At 24.7% G+C, this 17,872-nt stretch overlaps 2 long non-coding RNA genes across 2 annotated transcripts; both read right to left on the reverse strand.

Annotated features, from left to right (window-relative positions):
* Nucleotides 1–245: 245 nt before the first annotated feature.
* LOC136089453 (uncharacterized) lies at nt 246–839 on the reverse strand. Its single transcript, XR_010643067.1, has 2 exons — nt 596–839; nt 246–520 (listed from the first exon to the last, which is right to left on the reverse strand). It is a non-coding gene; the product is annotated as an uncharacterized LOC136089453 (long non-coding RNA).
* A 6,767-nt stretch (nt 840–7,606) lies between these two features.
* LOC136089379 (uncharacterized) lies at nt 7,607–8,631 on the reverse strand. Its single transcript, XR_010642999.1, has 3 exons — nt 8,391–8,631; nt 8,077–8,137; nt 7,607–7,675 (listed from the first exon to the last, which is right to left on the reverse strand). It is a non-coding gene; the product is annotated as an uncharacterized LOC136089379 (long non-coding RNA).
* Nucleotides 8,632–17,872: the final 9,241 nt, after the last annotated feature.

A 17,872-nucleotide genomic window follows, 5' to 3' on the forward strand; every position in this document is an offset into this window, starting at 1 on the left:
TTATTATCATCTGAAAGAAAAACTAACAAAAGGGGAGGTGGAATTATAACTTATATTAGGAATGATCAAGTTACCAAAATTAGAGATGACCTTTCGATCTCAGATGCCGATAGTGAGGTTTTTACAATTGAAATAACTAGCAACAAATCAAAAAACATACTGGTCTCCACATGTTACCGGCCACCTGAAGGTGATTTATTTAAATTTTCCAATCATTTAAAAAAAATTTTTATAAAAAACAACAATGAGCAAAAAAAAATATTCTGTATTGGAGACATAAACATAGATTGTTTACAATATGATAAACATGCCAATACTAAACTTTTTTTTGACGAAATGCTTCAACATTACATCTTCCCAATTATTAACAAGCCAACTCGAGTAACTCCAACTTCAATCACTGCAATAGACAATATATTAACTAATTCATTGTTTGATACTTCTCTAAAGGCAGGAATAATAAAGGCAGATATATCTGATCATTTTCCTATTTTCTTCTCCTTGACGCAAGATATAAAATCTAATAATAGTTGTAAAACTAAAACTTATAAAAGAAAAATCAACAAATTTGCTATTCAACAATTTAAAGACTCACTGTCGGCAGAAAAGTGGGATAAGGTATACCATGAATGCAATCTTGGGCACACTAACTCTGCTTATAATAACTTCGAAAAAATTTTCCTAAAAAGCTATAATATGCACTTCCCAATTAAAGTAAAATTAATAAAAGAAAAACATTTAAAATGTCCATGGATCACCAAAGGTATTAAAAAATCCTCAAAAAAAAAACAAAAACTTTATATTAAATACTTAAAAAATAGAAATGAGGCAAACCTAAATGTTTACAAACAGTATAAAAACTTGTTTGAAAAAATTAAAATAAATTCAAAGAAAAACTATTACTCAAATAAAATAAAAAACACAAATGGTGATATTAAGAAAACTTGGGATATCATGAAAGAAATAATTGGGATAAAAACCTGCAAAATAAATAGTTTACCTGCTCAAATTGTCATAGATAATAAAGAGTATGACAATAATAATGCAATTTCAGAAAAATTTAATAGTTTTTTTGTCAACATAGGCCCAAATCTAGCTTCAAAAGTCAATTGTCCAAACAACTCATTTGAAACTTATCTAACTAATGTCAACAACGAATTAATATTTAAAGAACTAAAAATTGATGAACTCGAAAATGCAATAAACTCTCTTAAAACAAACAAGTCCCCAGGTATAGATGACATTTGCAGTAATATCGTCGTCAATGTCTTTTCGGAGATACGCAAACCTATTTTCGAAATATTTAAATCATCAATTATAACAGGAACTGTACCAGATAAATTAAAAGTAGCTAAAATTGTACCTATTTTTAAAACCGGTGAAACATTTCTAATAAACAATTACAGACCAATCTCAATACTTCCAACCTTTTCTAAAATACTTGAAAGAATAATCTATAATAGATTATATGAATACCTAATTCAAAACAACTTCTTAAATAAAAAACAATTCGGCTTTCAAGCACAGCACTCAACAGAACATGCAATTTTAGATTTAGTTAATAGCATAAGTGATTCTTTTAATAAAAAGCAATTTGTATTAGGAACTTTTATAGACCTATCCAAAGCATTTGACACAATTAATCATGATATCTTACTAAAAAAAATGGAAAAATACGGAATAAAAAATACTAGCTTAGATTGGTTTCGAAGTTATCTGTGCAACAGACAACAATGTGTTATTTCGAACGATAATAAGTATTCTAATTTACTAAAAATAAAATGCGGAGTTCCCCAAGGTTCCATTCTTGGTCCTCTTTTATTTTTAATTTATATTAACGATCTTCCACAATCACTAAAAAAACTTGATGCAATAATGTTTGCTGATGACACAAATTTATTTTATTCATCAGCATCAATTGAAAATCTCTTTGAATCTGCAAATGATGACCTTGAGAGTCTAAACATTTGGTTTAAAGTAAATAAATTATCTTTAAATCAAGAAAAAACAAAATACATCTTGTTTCATTCCAACCAACAAAAAAACAAAATACCAAGCATACTACCATTACTAAAAATTGATAACATAAACATCGAAAGAACTGAAACTATTAAATTTCTTGGGATAATTATTGACGAAACGATTTCTTGGAAACCCCATATAAAAACATTAAATACAAAAATATCAAAAAGTATCGGCATACTTTACAAAGTCAAAACTATACTTTCCCAGGAGAATCTGAAAGTTCTCTACTTTTCTTATATACAAAGTTATCTAACATATGCTAATATTGCCTGGGGAAGTACAAATAAATCTAAATTAAGTTCTCTATATACACACCAAAAACACGCATCAAGATTGATTTATAATAAAAATAAATTCACTCATGCCGATCCTTTTCTTAAAAACTTGAATGCTTTAAATATCTATCAAATTAACATCTACCAAAATGTTTTATTTATGCTCAAATATAAGCTCGGACTTGTCCCAACTCATTTTACTGATAACTTTTTTCAAACCAACGCCAACAGATATACCACACGAGGAACCGGAAACTTTACATTGCCCATAAAAAAAACAAAATTTTCGAGATTTTCAATTGTATACCGTGGCCCCTATTTATACAACAAAACAATACCTCAAAATATAGAACTTACTAAGTTGGATAATCTTATTGCCCTGAAGAAAAAACTTAAAGATCTCATAATTAACAAAACCAATTTTATCGATATGTATTAAATATAAAAGAACAATTAATATAATAAAATGTAAAAAGAACAATTTAAGCTATAAAAATAAATAAAAAAGAAATAAAACATAAAATATAAAAAAATAAATAAATAAAAAATGTTAGCAACTATACATAGTTAAATTTTTTCTGAACAGTAGACCTCAAAAAATTGATATGTGTCTTTACTCTTTAAATTTTTAGTTTATTTTGTATTTTAAAGGTTCTCGATGAAAAGACTTTTCTTAGTCTTCTGCGAGTTTCCTTACAACTACATAGTACTACTAATATATGTTGATATATATTTTCAACAAATAACATATATTTTCAACGACAACGACAAGCAAGTCCCTAGTAGCCCTGTGGTGCGACGGACTTGCTTATATTTTTTAAATGCATGGGTTAATAGCCAGCACATTATATTATAAACCACGAATTTATTATTTTAATTCGCATGAGTTAAAATGTTAAACGCGCATGCGTTAAACAGCATTGTTAACGCTCTTTAGAAATTGTAAATATTTGTGGTGGACATTTATATAAACTGGAGACATGTAAATATTATTTGTTTTTGAAATATATAATAATGATTGTTGTAAAAAAAAAAAAAAAAAAAAAAAAAAAAATTTAATAATTTAATTATGTAAGCAAAAATATAAAAAGGCTATAACATAATCAACCACTTTAATAAAACAACAATTTAAAAAAACAGTTATACAATATAACATCATTTTATAAAAACAGTAGATTGTTTTTATGAAACTACATTCCATTATAATTACTCATATTAATATTGACCTATTATTATAAAAGTTGTTTCATTTTTTTTCTTCTTTGTGAATAAAAATGTAATTGAATAAAAATGTCATTAAATATAACTTATATAATTTAATTTTTTATGGATGAGTTCTTGTAAAACTTAGATTACAGTTTTTCATTGCACTTTTTGTTTTTGCTTTGAGTTTTTTTATATGTATTTCATTTTGTGTATTTTTTTAATTTTATATCACTATCTATCTATTGACTTTATGCCGTATTTAAAAAACAAATAGACAATGTCGATTAAATAACAGAACTGTAGATTTAATATACATGAGAAAATAATTTTCAAAAGCATCTTTATACTTTTAAATAGTTGTATTCATATTAAATATTTACATGGAAGATATATTTGTAAACACACCCCTGCTTTACTTTCCTTAAACCATTTGGTTTAAACCTAACAACCCTGGTTTTAATATACACGGACATTTGATTCATATTAATTAAAAATCAGTGGCATGCTGGTTCCCAAAAGTCTATTGGGGATTTTTCTTAAAAGACCTATCAAAATCAATGAATAATTTTTATCGCCCAATTGCTAATAGCTAAAACAATATTTTGTGTTAAAATTTTTTTTTAATTATTAAGTAACTAAACAATAGATAATCTAGGAATTATTAAAACTTTATTGACATTATAATAAGTAAATACCAATTTTAGTTTGAAATAAAAATTTAATAATAATTTGAAAAACTAAAAATTAAATTTTTATTAGTCTAACGGCCATTTCTTTTATTTGGAGAACTATATCTTTATGTATTCAATTAATTTATTATTCGATTAGCATAATTAGCATAATTTTTTAAATAATTATTTGATAACACATAGTATTCAAGCGAAATTTTTAGATAAATTACTTTTTAAAATCATGTTTACCACTTTGAAAATATTTTGACCGAATTGAAAGATCAAGTTACAAACTTAAGGTGCAGTTTCAATTCTATGGTTACATTGCAATTAAATAAAATAGTGGTAGACAAAACAAGCAATAAATTTAAAACTCAATAATAATAATAAAATATATTAGCTGAAAAAACTATATGACCTCAAATGATTGCATCTGGACCATTAGAAGAAATTGATATTGCTTCATCCGGTTGCTGATACCAAAACACTTTGTCTAATGTATAAAAATCTATAATATTAAACTAAATCACATCTTATTCTATTGGTTTTAAAGGTGGTTAGTTGAAGTTTTTTAACCTTGCTTTATAGAAAAGATACTTTAACTCTGTAATCAATTTAGTTGCTTGTTAATGAGCACTTTCTAATTTTTGTATATCATTATTGTTACAAGGATTCCATATCGGTAATGCATATTCAAGAATAGGTCTTACAAAAGTGCAGTATAAAATAGGGTTAAATAAATATTTTATTAAAATAGGGTTAAATAAGTATTTTAAACAAGATTGTGCACTGTATTCAAAGTAAACAGTAAAACTATTTTTTTCTTCAAAAAGGCCCTTATAAGATAAAAATAAATTCTAACATAAACTCTGGGGCCAGCACACCGCTGTTTAGAATGTAAAGGTGCAGTTAGCACTACTTAAGACAAATGTTTAAGGTTGTACTAACTGTTTTATTTCAAAAATGTTTTTAAAATGTATCATAACTTTAAGAGAATACTTCATACTTACAGTGTCACAATATCTGCATGAGTGTTTCCCAAAGCAATCTTTAGAGGGTCCTTTCAATAAATAACATTATAGTTTAAAAGTAAACAAATTAAATTAGTACATTTTTAAAGCAAATATTAGTATAAAAAACAAAATATAAATACTAATATAAAAATAAATATAAAGTAAATAAATGAAATAAACTTTAGAAGTAATATTAGAGGGTTCATAACAATGCTAAGAAGAAAAAACCTTTCCATCTTTGTCTAGTGACTTCTGATTAGCATCGCGCTTTAAAAACAAACAAGTGTGCCTTAAAAAAATTCATTTTAAAACTTGTAAACTTCTAATTTCTTAATTGTTAGATAAACAATATAGATAATTTGTAAAAATAATGATAACAAATATAGTTATTGTTTTGATAGTTAAAAAAAAGTTTTTACAATATAGAATTAATGCTTTTACAATAACTTAATTAAAAAATGCAAACAATTAGGATGGAATATTGCAATTGCAGAGTTTAGGATTTATAAATACTTGGTGACAAAACAACGTTATCAAAAAGAATAAAAAATAATTTTTTAGATGCAAATTGTTAAATTAGGATTTCTCCACAAAAAAAATTAGGAGCATGCATTAAATCATGACACTTTTTTAAGAAAGTCAAAATTTAATTTCAAAAATTGATTATTCATTCAATGATCAAAAATTTGTTGCTAGCTACTTTTATTTTTCCAACTTTAGATCAGAGAAGATTAGGTTAAACTTAGACCAATGAATATTAGGTTATGCTTTGATGTTAATGGTTGTCAGGGCTTAAGCCATAAAATAGAAAGTAGGATAAATGAATAAAAAATACTCACATTACAAGGTCTGTTAATTACAGGGTTTATGCTTGATATATGAGATATAAACAACCATATTATTAGGAAATATATATCTCAGATTTTTGTTTCTCAGATTGTTAACGCCATGTAAAAAATATTTATTTATACTGGTAGTGAAAGTAAATAACTATGATGTCAAATTGTAACTAGGTGTTACATAATCTGGGTTTCGGACATGCGTTAATCTGGTTTTGCATACGCCATAATCCGCATATTGATACTTAATCGTATCTGAATAGAAAGGTAAAAATATTTTCAGTGTGAACACACTTTACTTTTTTTAATAAAAAAAATATATATAAAATGACATTCAGGTGTTCATTTTAAAAAAGTTTGAAAAAACCAATAAAAATGATGCGGGTTTGATATGATGGTAAAGAGAAAAAGAGAAATGAAAAAGAATTCAAAGAGGTACGGGCTAGAAGAAATAAAGAATTTATTATAAAACATTTTTAGGATTCGATGATCAAATCCAACATTTTATCTTGTTTTTTGAATTTTTCTTTATTATTGTTTCTTTATATATTTAACTCAACAACTACTTTATATTTTAACAATAAAAAAAAAGTTTTTTTTAATTAATAAAACTTTTTAAGAAAGCAAAGCGCAAAAATCAGAAAAATATACTTCCTAATAAAAAAAGTTGTGTACATCATTATATGCTTACAACAACTCCTTAGAACACTTTTTGGAGTTATGAATATGTACATATGGCAGAATAACTTAAAAAAATATCAAATTATTTTATTTTTGTCCAAGGGAAACGCTTAACTTATAAAAAACACATTTTCGCTAAAAAACACACTTTCCCTAAAAAACACCTCAGATTAGCAAGATTCAAAAATTCAAGGAATTTGAGTTGTTGAATTCCTTGGATTTGCTCTTATTTAATCTAACAGCAGTAAAAAACTAGCCTTATGAGTTTTGCATTTGTTAAACATTTTTAAATGTGCTCAAAAAAAGAACGCTTGCAATTAATTCACAAAATTTTATTGAGACCCCTCCATATCATCATTATTATTACTATTATGTAGTAGTTTTTTTTAGATTTTATAAATTTATTTTTAATAAATAAAGATTAATTTTAATTAAATTTATCAAAATAACAAAAACTTCAATAATGTATTAAATTAAACAATACCTTGATTAATCAAGGTATTGTTTGATTTAATAAATTAATCAAGATATTAAAAGTAATTTCAGCCATAATAGCTCATATAAAGTTGTCTATAATTGATTACAAACATTAATATTTAGATACTGATTACTTATTCACTGCAAGAATATTAGGAGATTACTAAGAATAGGTTTGAAGACTCAAAAAAGTTTGCATACCCTGTACTACTATATAAATCAGCATTGTGAAGTGGAGTTTGTTTAGACATGTCAACTGCATTCAAATGAGCACTATTTTGAAGTAAAAACTCACTAATTCTCACAGAAACCTATAAAAAAAAAGAACTGCCTGAATTAACAATTCATTTAGCAATTCAAACGTTGAAAAATTTTTAACTAGTTAAAAAAAAGAAAAAAAGTGAGAATAGACTGCTATACCGATATAACAGATTCATGAAGCGCTGTTCTCAAGTCAGATTCAAAGTTACGCCGATTCACGTCAGCACCTATGTATGATTCGAATTAAAAACCTCTTAAATTAAAAATTCAAGTCAGCACCTATGATTCAAATTAAAAACGTCTTCAATCAAATTGGCAAAATAAAATCAATATAAAAAAATATCCAGTTTAAGAATTTAAGGATATTATATTTTATTTTAAGGTATCTTAAGATTAAAGTGCATTTAAGGGTTAGCAATATCTTAGTCACATTATTTGAGAAATTTATCACAAATTTACAACCTTTTGACAATAATTATAACACATTTCCTAAAAACCCTTTTTTAAATAAATGCACATCTTTAGAAAGTTACATCATAGTTGTTTGTTGTTATAATTACATTTAAAACATGGATTTAAATCATAACATTAAAAACATAATATAAACTAATTATAACTAAATATATACCATTTGCAAATGCATAAGCAATAAGAGAAATATCTTTGACCTTCGAAGCTCTGTATAACAACTAAATAATATTTGTAAAGAAAGATTAACTTTATAAATATATACAGAAATTGTTTTTTATGCAAACCAAAAACTCTATTTAAAAATCTTTATCTACATTATATCATTTCTACTTGCATATTTTTAGTCAACTAAAAAAATCCTTTATACTTTTTTTTTTAAATAAAACAAAAATGTTATTTTACAACTAGCTTTTTTTATACCAACTCCTTTTTTTAGTTGTAAAAACTTGTAAAAAAACATATTAAACATACTAAGTTAGGATGAAGGCTGTTAAGATTTTCTTCTTCATTGCTTACACAACTGATATTGGCTGATATAGAAAGACTAATTTTTTTTTTCTCATCCACTAGGTTCGCATTCAAGTGAGCATCATCAGTGCTGTCAATAATTTCTAAAGAACGAGCTCTAAGTTTTCTTTTTATTAACTTGCCTCGCTTCAAACGTGTTTGACAAGGATATTGCATTGGACTTATAAAAAGCTTTTGCAAATACTTTGCAAGAATCCGAGTTTCTTGTTCTGCTCTGAAATAAAAGTCACAGCATGTATCAAAAGAATGTGAAACAATGTGTTAGAAATATATTAAAATACACAAACAACTTTATCTTGGAACTAACCTGACAACCTGGTTAGAACTTGTTAGACAATCAAAATATACCTTGTGCTTAGAGCTAATGGTTTATGATGATTCGAATCAACATTGGCTTCATAGATGTTGTTTACCACCTCATTACCAAGCTCTAACATCAGCTTATATATAGAAAAAACTAATTAAAGACTAATCTGTAAATTTTTTTTAAAAAAAAAAAAAAAATGAAATTTTTTTACAGAAAATGTTTTCTTCTATTGATAATAATATAAAAATGTATTATGACTGTCACTGTTGTTGTCCCTACGGATAATCTATTGGACTTTTATGAAAAATATAAATCTAACTTTTAATTACTTTCTAAATTATTAGATTAAAGCTTATGTTACTTTATAAAAGTGTATAAAATGCCATTCAACTAAAAAAATAGATTATTACTTTTAAACATAATTCAAACATAGTACAAGAATGGAAATCTAAAAATTTTTTTATTTGGTAAAAAAATCTCAAAGAGTATGGAGTTGCATCCTACCTCATTAAATTTGCTGAAATTTGGCACAAATGTTTAGAAATGAAAATTAGGAGGGAGTTATATTTTTGTAACTTTCAAATCAAGGCAAATCTGAATTGTTTTAAAATTCAGAAAATCCATTTAACAATGATAATTAAAAAAGGACATTGATAACTTCAGTTCTATAAAAAGTCTGATTGATAGAAACAACTTTTGAGTTTGATTTTCTTTAAGATTAGATTTTCAAACAAAATTTGTTTTGGTTTTTTGTTTTGTTGATAATGCTTTAGTTTTTCATTTTTCTTAAAAAGTTAGCTAATGCATTTTGATTGAAACAAATATTTTTTTGTAAATTAAATTAGAGTCAGTTGACTAAAAAAACTGTATCATACTGTTTTTATAGTCATAAGAGTATGCGTATAATGACTATTTTTGAAAAGTTATTACAAAGTATTGTACAATATTTTAAAAAATTATCATTTTGTTACTTATGCTATTTTCATTACATAATTGTTATGTGGTGTTGATTCCTATCTATTTACTTTTATTTTATAACTGTTGTGTTTCTTTTATTAATTTGTATTATTCTTATCTAAATAGATATTGTGATAAAGTATTATCTCATTAATAAAATAAGTAATATAATGACAATAAGTAATAAAATATACCATATGATGTCATGAAGTAGTAAAATGACAAATGTGCATAATATTGTACAATACAGCTATTATATAAAGTTATATATATATATATATATATATATATATATATATATATATATATATATATATATATATATATATATATATATATATATATATATATATATATATATATATATATATATATATATATATATATATATATATATATATGAATATGTATATACATATATTAGACCAGTTCAAAAAAATATTTTCAAATAATTAAGTGGCTAGATGTTTAAATTTTGTTAATTGATGAAAATAAAAAAATCATTAAAGTTTCAAAGCATTATTCCAATCTTCATTAACAACTCAATTAAGTTAACTTTTCAATAGGGTCTTAAAATTAAAAAAAAAAATTCTTTAAAAGTAGGTCAACCTGGTACTCAAAAGAAGCAAAATAATATACAAATTTCAAAAATAATAATTGTTTTTTAAAAAAAAACTAAAAAACTTTTATTTTTATTAAAAACTTGTAAAAATGTACTTTTTTTATTTCTAGTTAAAAAATCATAGTTTTTGTGCAATTAAATCTAAAATAATAATTGTAGTATAAATTTATATTTTTTTTTTTGAAATTTTTATATAATTTTGCTACTTTTAAGACACAACATGACATTCTTTTTAAAAAACTTCTTTTTTCAAAAAAATAGGAACCTGTTGAAAAGTAAAGATAATATATATATATATATATATACATATATATATATATATATATATATATATATAAATATATATATATATATACATATATATATATATATATATATATATATATATATATATATATATATATATATATATATATATATATATAAATATATATATGTATATATATATGTATATATAAATATATATAATCTACTAAATATCATATAATTATTATTATTCATAGTTAATATCTCCTTACTGGTTATAGCACATATTTTGTACATAATTAGACGATAATTGACAATAATTAGTAGATAATTAGATATTAGGAATTACTTTAATAGAACTAAATGTGATTTGTTCTAGCAATATGTTCCTTATAAATGTATGTTTACTTTTATTGACAACTTACTGTTTATGTTCAATAGTATTTTGCTCATTAGGAGCATTGCATTTAAGATTTCTCGTATTTTAGTGTGTAGATTGCAATTCTTAATTATAGTTTTATATGGAACAAGAAATTAGATTTTGTAAATAATAATGGATGTTGTTGTGAACAATCATATACCCAAGCAAAAAATCTGACTGAAAATATTGACAGGAATGATCATTAATTATTTGTTAAATAATTAATGATCAAATATGAAAAAAAAAAACTACTAGTATCTACAATCATGAAATATTAGTTACAAGATATGAGAGTAACCAGAAAAGTTGCTGTAGTTCATTTCAGACACACTAGAAAGTGAGGTAAAAAAATATTTATTTATTTTTTCATGGTTAATAACATTCTTTAATAAAAAGTTTGAAAGTTTTTTATTAATAAAATGTATTATATATTGTATTATAACCAGTATATTGTGTTATAATCTTTACATGTGATTACAATGCATACTGTATTAGAAGCGGAAACTGCAGGTTTAAATCTTATACTCTGAAAAAAGTTGTGCTCAACCTGTCAAAATAAAGTGACAAAACATTGATTAAATGGCTTGAATAAAAATGAAAACATGGAAGATTTTGATATTGTTAAAGAAAAATCAACTCAAAATTAAAAGAGGGTGCAGATTTAAAACTTACTGCTACTGAAGTATCTCCTATTAAGGTCAAACAATTGCAAAAGTCAGGTAATATAAGAGGAGGGTGAACCAAAATTAAGATCAATAAAAACCTCCATTCAAAGGTAAACACTTCCTAAACATGTCCAAAGAAAGGTTTGGAGAACAGTCATGTTTTGGTATTGAGTTTATAGAAAATGCAAACTTGCTTGATAACATGATAGTGTAGTTAAATATCATAATTGTTGAGTTTTCAGCAACATCTAAAAACAGCTGACGACTCTTGGTCTAACTGATAAGAAAACAAAAGAAAAAAGTTTTCGAAATATTGCATGCAACAAACTATGTAGCTTGAACTGCACATAAGTTAGCAATAAAAAAAAGGAAAATCTATTCCAGATGTAACAGTTCAGCTGGTCAGCTCTTTTTACAAAAATTATAACCATATAATGCCTGGTAAAAATGATTTAGCATAAAGAAAAATGCTCACATGCAAAAATTGTGGTCTAATGTAATTTAAAGACTTAGGCATAAAGAAAAATGCTTACATGCAAAAATTGTGCTCTAATGTAATTTAAAGAAACTGCTTACTGCCTTTCAAAACCGAAAACCCAGAAATAAAAATAGGATTTTCAAGATTTTGCACATTAACCAAAATGATCAGTTATTGCTTCAGAAACACATTTCGTATGTGTGTGCTATTCATTTTTATATCTTTTCATTTCCCATTAATTTGTAGTAAAATGAAGGTAAATAATTAATAAATTCATTGGATTCTTATTTTCTAATTTGATTAATTTTTAAGAGACGGTAATAAATTTTATTATTTTTAAAATATCAAAAAATATTGTATCGACATCAAACAATAATATTTCTTGAATAATAGAAAAGGCCAAAACACAAATTGTTCATAAAGTGGAGATCTAATCTATAAGATAATATTAAAAGTTTTTTCAACCATTTTTTCTAGACCTATAGTTGTAAAATTTTCAATAGTCATTATTAAGTGTTTTTTGTGAATCTTAAAATAAACTGTATTGCCTTGTTTTAAAAGCTACAAAACTATAATTTTCGGACTTACACTTGCTGGCTATAAACTTATTTGGAACCAAAAACTTCAGCATTGTTGCATTACTACAAACACATTTTAAGGATATTAGTAAAGTGTAATAGTAATAATAAAACATTATCATATATTACATAGTCATTATCGAACAAAGTTTATGTCACTATAAACCCTAAATAGATAGGAATTTTAAAAAAAAATTTGCTGTCCTTCATAACCTATGTCTCTTAATAGTTGTGGCAAATTTCAGCAATTTAGGTGATGTAGGGAGCAGATATTTGATTTCTTTTTTTTGTTGAAAATTTTTTACACTATTGTATTAATTTGATTAGGATAAGTGGATTTTTAATTGGGCTTATTTTTAACTGATGGTTTACTTCATCATAATGTAATAATGTATCATTTTTAACTTAATTTTTATTAAAACTTATTTTAAAGAGATTTCTTACTTTATGTCAATTTTATAGATACAAAAGCCCATTTATAAATACAAAATTTTGTAAATAAAATTTTTAAAATTTACATTTATGGTTTCTGGATCCCAACCATCGAGAGTAATAGAATGCACTTTTGAAACCTGAACACCAAGACTCCTATGATAATGAAATATGTAAATGTATTACATTTATACCCTACTACAGTGTATTTGCACAGTACATACATACTTATATATATACATATATATGCATATGTATAAACATTTACATGTATGTATATATATATATATATATATATATATATATATATATATATATATATATATATATATATATATATACATGTAAACACATTTATGCGAGAATATATATTTATTGTCACTTTAGAAAGCAAAGGTGCTACCTTCATAATGTTAAATTTTACAGGAGAAAAGTTTGAGCATTCAGTATAAATCAGCAATTTTTCTTTTTGAAAATCTTGTTTTAATTTAGTTTGCTGCTCAACAGGACTATTTTTACCAAGTATTACCTATGTCTTTGCACTTGTTTAAAGGTTTGTAAACTTGTTTAAGCTGCAGAATTGACTCTGTGTGTTATGGTCAGCATAAATCAGAGTGTACACTATTATATACATATCTACCTTGTATTCCGTGAAATGAGTGTTATTAAAAGTGAATAGGGATTGGGGCAGTGAAGAGTGCATACATCGACTGAAATAGATAGAACATGTGAGGAGTATAAATAAATGGACTGACTTAGATAGGTAGAAAATGCAAGGAGGCCGCTATATCGACTCAGGGTTTAGGCCAGGGCAGCCAATCTTTTTATTAAATTTAAAAATAAAAAGCCTTCTTAGAACAGCCTCTACTATTCATGGCATTGAAACAGCGAGAGACTCCATATTGGCTTGTTACCTTTTACACTTTCATTATGGCATTTCTCAGATCCCCTAGTGAGGTTGGGTTCTGTTTAGAAAAGTTTGTATTCAATTTTACCTAGTAGTTTTTGGTTGGGTTTATATCAAGTGAATTGCCAGGCAACAGGGCAAGAACATTTTCACATTTTCTTGGAGCCATATCTTGACAATTTTGCTCGTATGGCATGTTGCTCTATCGTGCATGAAAATCTAGTTTGAAACCAATCAGTTATCATTCAAAAAATTTATGCAATTGACAGTCTCATCTTGTTCTAAAGATGTAATTATATACTATCGCTAACAGTGATTGCACGAAAAATTATAATTGCTTAATATAAGGTAAAATATAATGGAGATTTTACCTTATATTATGGTAAAATGATAAATTTGTATGCTGAGTCTGAGAATATGAAATTTTGTCACTTTTTAACATTTGGATTAAAATAATGCTGATTCAGCATTTTTGTCTCAATCAGCACTATTTTAATCCAAACTACTGTGACAATGATTGCTACTAGAAAAATTTAATGATTTCTTTAGTGATAACATTGACTTTTGCTCCAGTAATTACTGGAGCAAAAGTCAATGTTTACTTTTTCCAACCCTAATTTATTTTTGCTTGAGAAAACATTTCTCAAGCAAAAACCTTTTTTTTACTTTTCAGATGTTGATCATGACGCAAGGTTTGTTTACAAGATTCAAGAAGGTATAACAAACAAGATAAATCAAAGAAAATCTTCATGTTGCATCATATGTGAAGTATTATTCTAATGGGTATGCAGCATAATTTAAAAAATGTATCCATCTTTGTCAATGTTGCCTTGTTATCTTTTCAGATTACCAAGAAAATGCTGAATCAGCATTACATGCAGTAGGGAGCTTGCCTCATTAGCAAGTTCTGCGTTCGATCGCCACTACGTCCCTGGAAGTACCACGTTCAACTTGTTTCTATGCGCAGCAGCCTTGTTCACTGAGGTTCGTGTTTCAGAGTTATAGGGTTAAGAGAAGGTTGTAACCAAAAAAAAAAGCCTCCTTGACTATAGTGGCCTTCTTGGTCATGGGGTGATGAGTAACTAAAAAAAAAAAAATTTTAACTAACAATATCTCAACAACCCACTAATATTTTTAGCTAAAATCTTTGCAATTATAATTTTTTTAATATGGACTGCAAATGATGGAAAAATAAAATAATTCTGAGAGACCTTTGTAAAAAAATTCATTTGTAAAAAAGAATTTGTAAGCTCTCAATTGTCTTAAATTTAACTAATTAGCTTAGCCTTACTTTTAAAAATTTAACTATTGTTCTGTATAATGATCACTTGGCAGGTGTATTGCTTTTTACAACTGTGCATGTTGAAATAAGCTAAAATAAACATGTAATGAAAATATTGCTTTTGTATATATACATATATATATATATATATATATATATATAAATATACACACACACTAAACATATAGTATATATAGTAAATAAGTTTATGTAGAATATAGAATTAATGCTAATACTTGCATTTAGTTGAATTTAAATTTTAGAGTGTTTATTGTTAAATTATGTCCCGAAAAAATTATTTGGAAACTTCTCTTGTTAAAATCAATAATCATTTTAATACGCTATTTTATTTTAATACTTATTTTTATTTTATTTGAAATGAAATTCAAATATCAAAAATGTATACAAAGCATATAATAATTTGCCCTTATTATTATTGCTTTTATATGTTAAAGCTGCTTTAACTCAATGTAGTAGTACTCCTTGCATGTTCTTGCATGCATCATCTGTCTAGGTAGAACTTGCAAGGGAGTGCCACTACAGGCACTAAGGGGTTTAGGGTAACAATTATTATTTTAAACTATTTGTTTTTTTCTTTTTCTGAATAAAACTATATGGATTTAAATCAGCAAAACATAAATATATATATATATATATATATATATATATGTATATATATGTTTATATATATATATATATATATATATATATATATATATATATATATATATATATATATATATATATATATATATGTATGTATTTATGTATATATATATATATATATATATATATATATATATATATATATATATATATATATATGTACATTAATTAAATGTAAAATATAATTACAGATCACCATCAAAAATAAGCCATAAATGGTAAATTTTTAAATTAAAAAATTTTACAAGGTAAATATAATTTGATAAGTTTATCTGAAACATAAATTTATCATTATTGGTTTTTTTTTAATTCTATCTTTGACAATTTCATGTAATATTTGCAATGGCTTTTTGTAATTATATTTGACATCTGACGATGAGCTGTGCAAAAACAATTTGAAATATTAAAAAAAAGTTAGCTTGTACGCAACTGTTATTTATGCTTCATACTTATATACTACTTGTTATTTTTCATCTAACTTGTTATAAACTAAACAAATGAAACAAAAAACATAAAAATAAAAAAATGAAAAATTTACAAAACATAAAAATTAAAAAATTTATCTATGTATACCAAAACACTCAATACAAAGAATAATTCCCAAGTTAATATTTGCCCATTTTGGATCTATTAGTAAATTTGATTTTAATTATAAAATAATAAAAGCAAGAAATTTCATTTTTTTGGAATTAAGTGTGTTCTTCTACTTATAATAAACTGCTTTATCTAACTGAAAACTTTTTTAAAGTAAGAAAATTTATTTAGGAATAATGTAAATTTTCGGAGGAGAAATTAAATATCACTAATAACAATAATCAAAAAATATAAATTTAACAAAAATTTCATTTACGTTTAATCAAAAAGAACCTAAAAAATTTAACAAGGCATGAAGCACATTATGTATATGCAATATGCACCCAATGTACTTTATAAAAAAAAACAAAAAATTTTTTTTACTAAGACTTCCACAATCAGCACAGCAATTATTTCCAGGGAGTTGACTGATTTGTTGCAACAGGCTAAATTGCAATTTAAAAAAATTTCAAAAAAACTAAAAAATGAAAGGAAAAAAAATAAATAAATAAAAATAAAAAAATAAAACTATTTACATTTTAAATTAGATATTTAATTATGAGTTATTTTTAATGTGTTTCTATTTCTATCTTGTAATAACAATAATTAATACTCTAGATAAAGAGATTTCTACCTTAGGAAATTCTCTCAATATAATCAACTTAACCATTTTATAGTTTTAAAGAAAATACACAACATCCTAATAGTTACTTTAACTCCTAATAGTTAGTTTAACTGCCAGTTCAAAAAAGGACACAAGTGCAAAATTTTTAACACTTAGTTTATAAATTAAAAAAAAAATTACTGTATGATTAATGCTGTTTTTTTGCAATAAATACAACTTACAAAAGTTTTTTTATTTATCTTCTCTTATATTTCTCGAGAATAATTTTTTTGTTGATTTTGCAAAATCTGCATAACAAAATTTAAAAAAAAAAACTTAACTTAACCAAATTTAAGTTCAACTACTAACGATTACGAATCGTTATGTATTGAAATTATTAACAAAACCTCAAAAAATATCGTCATTCATGGTTTATACAGACCGCCTTCAGGAAGCATTAAGGTATTTGAAAACCACATTAAAAAAATAATTAAAAATAAATCGTCTATGAATAAAGCTGTATATTTTATTGGTGATATCAATCTCAATATATTAGATTATGAAAATAATATATATATTAAAAACTTTTTTAACACCATTTTTCAAAATAGCTATATTCCACTAATCAATAAACCAACGCGAATAACTAAGGAAAGTTCAACATCCCTAGATCAAATTATAACAAAT

This window comes from Hydra vulgaris, chromosome 13 (genome assembly GCF_038396675.1).
Source record: "Hydra vulgaris chromosome 13, alternate assembly HydraT2T_AEP".
Lineage (NCBI taxonomy): Eukaryota > Metazoa > Cnidaria > Hydrozoa > Anthoathecata > Hydridae > Hydra > Hydra vulgaris.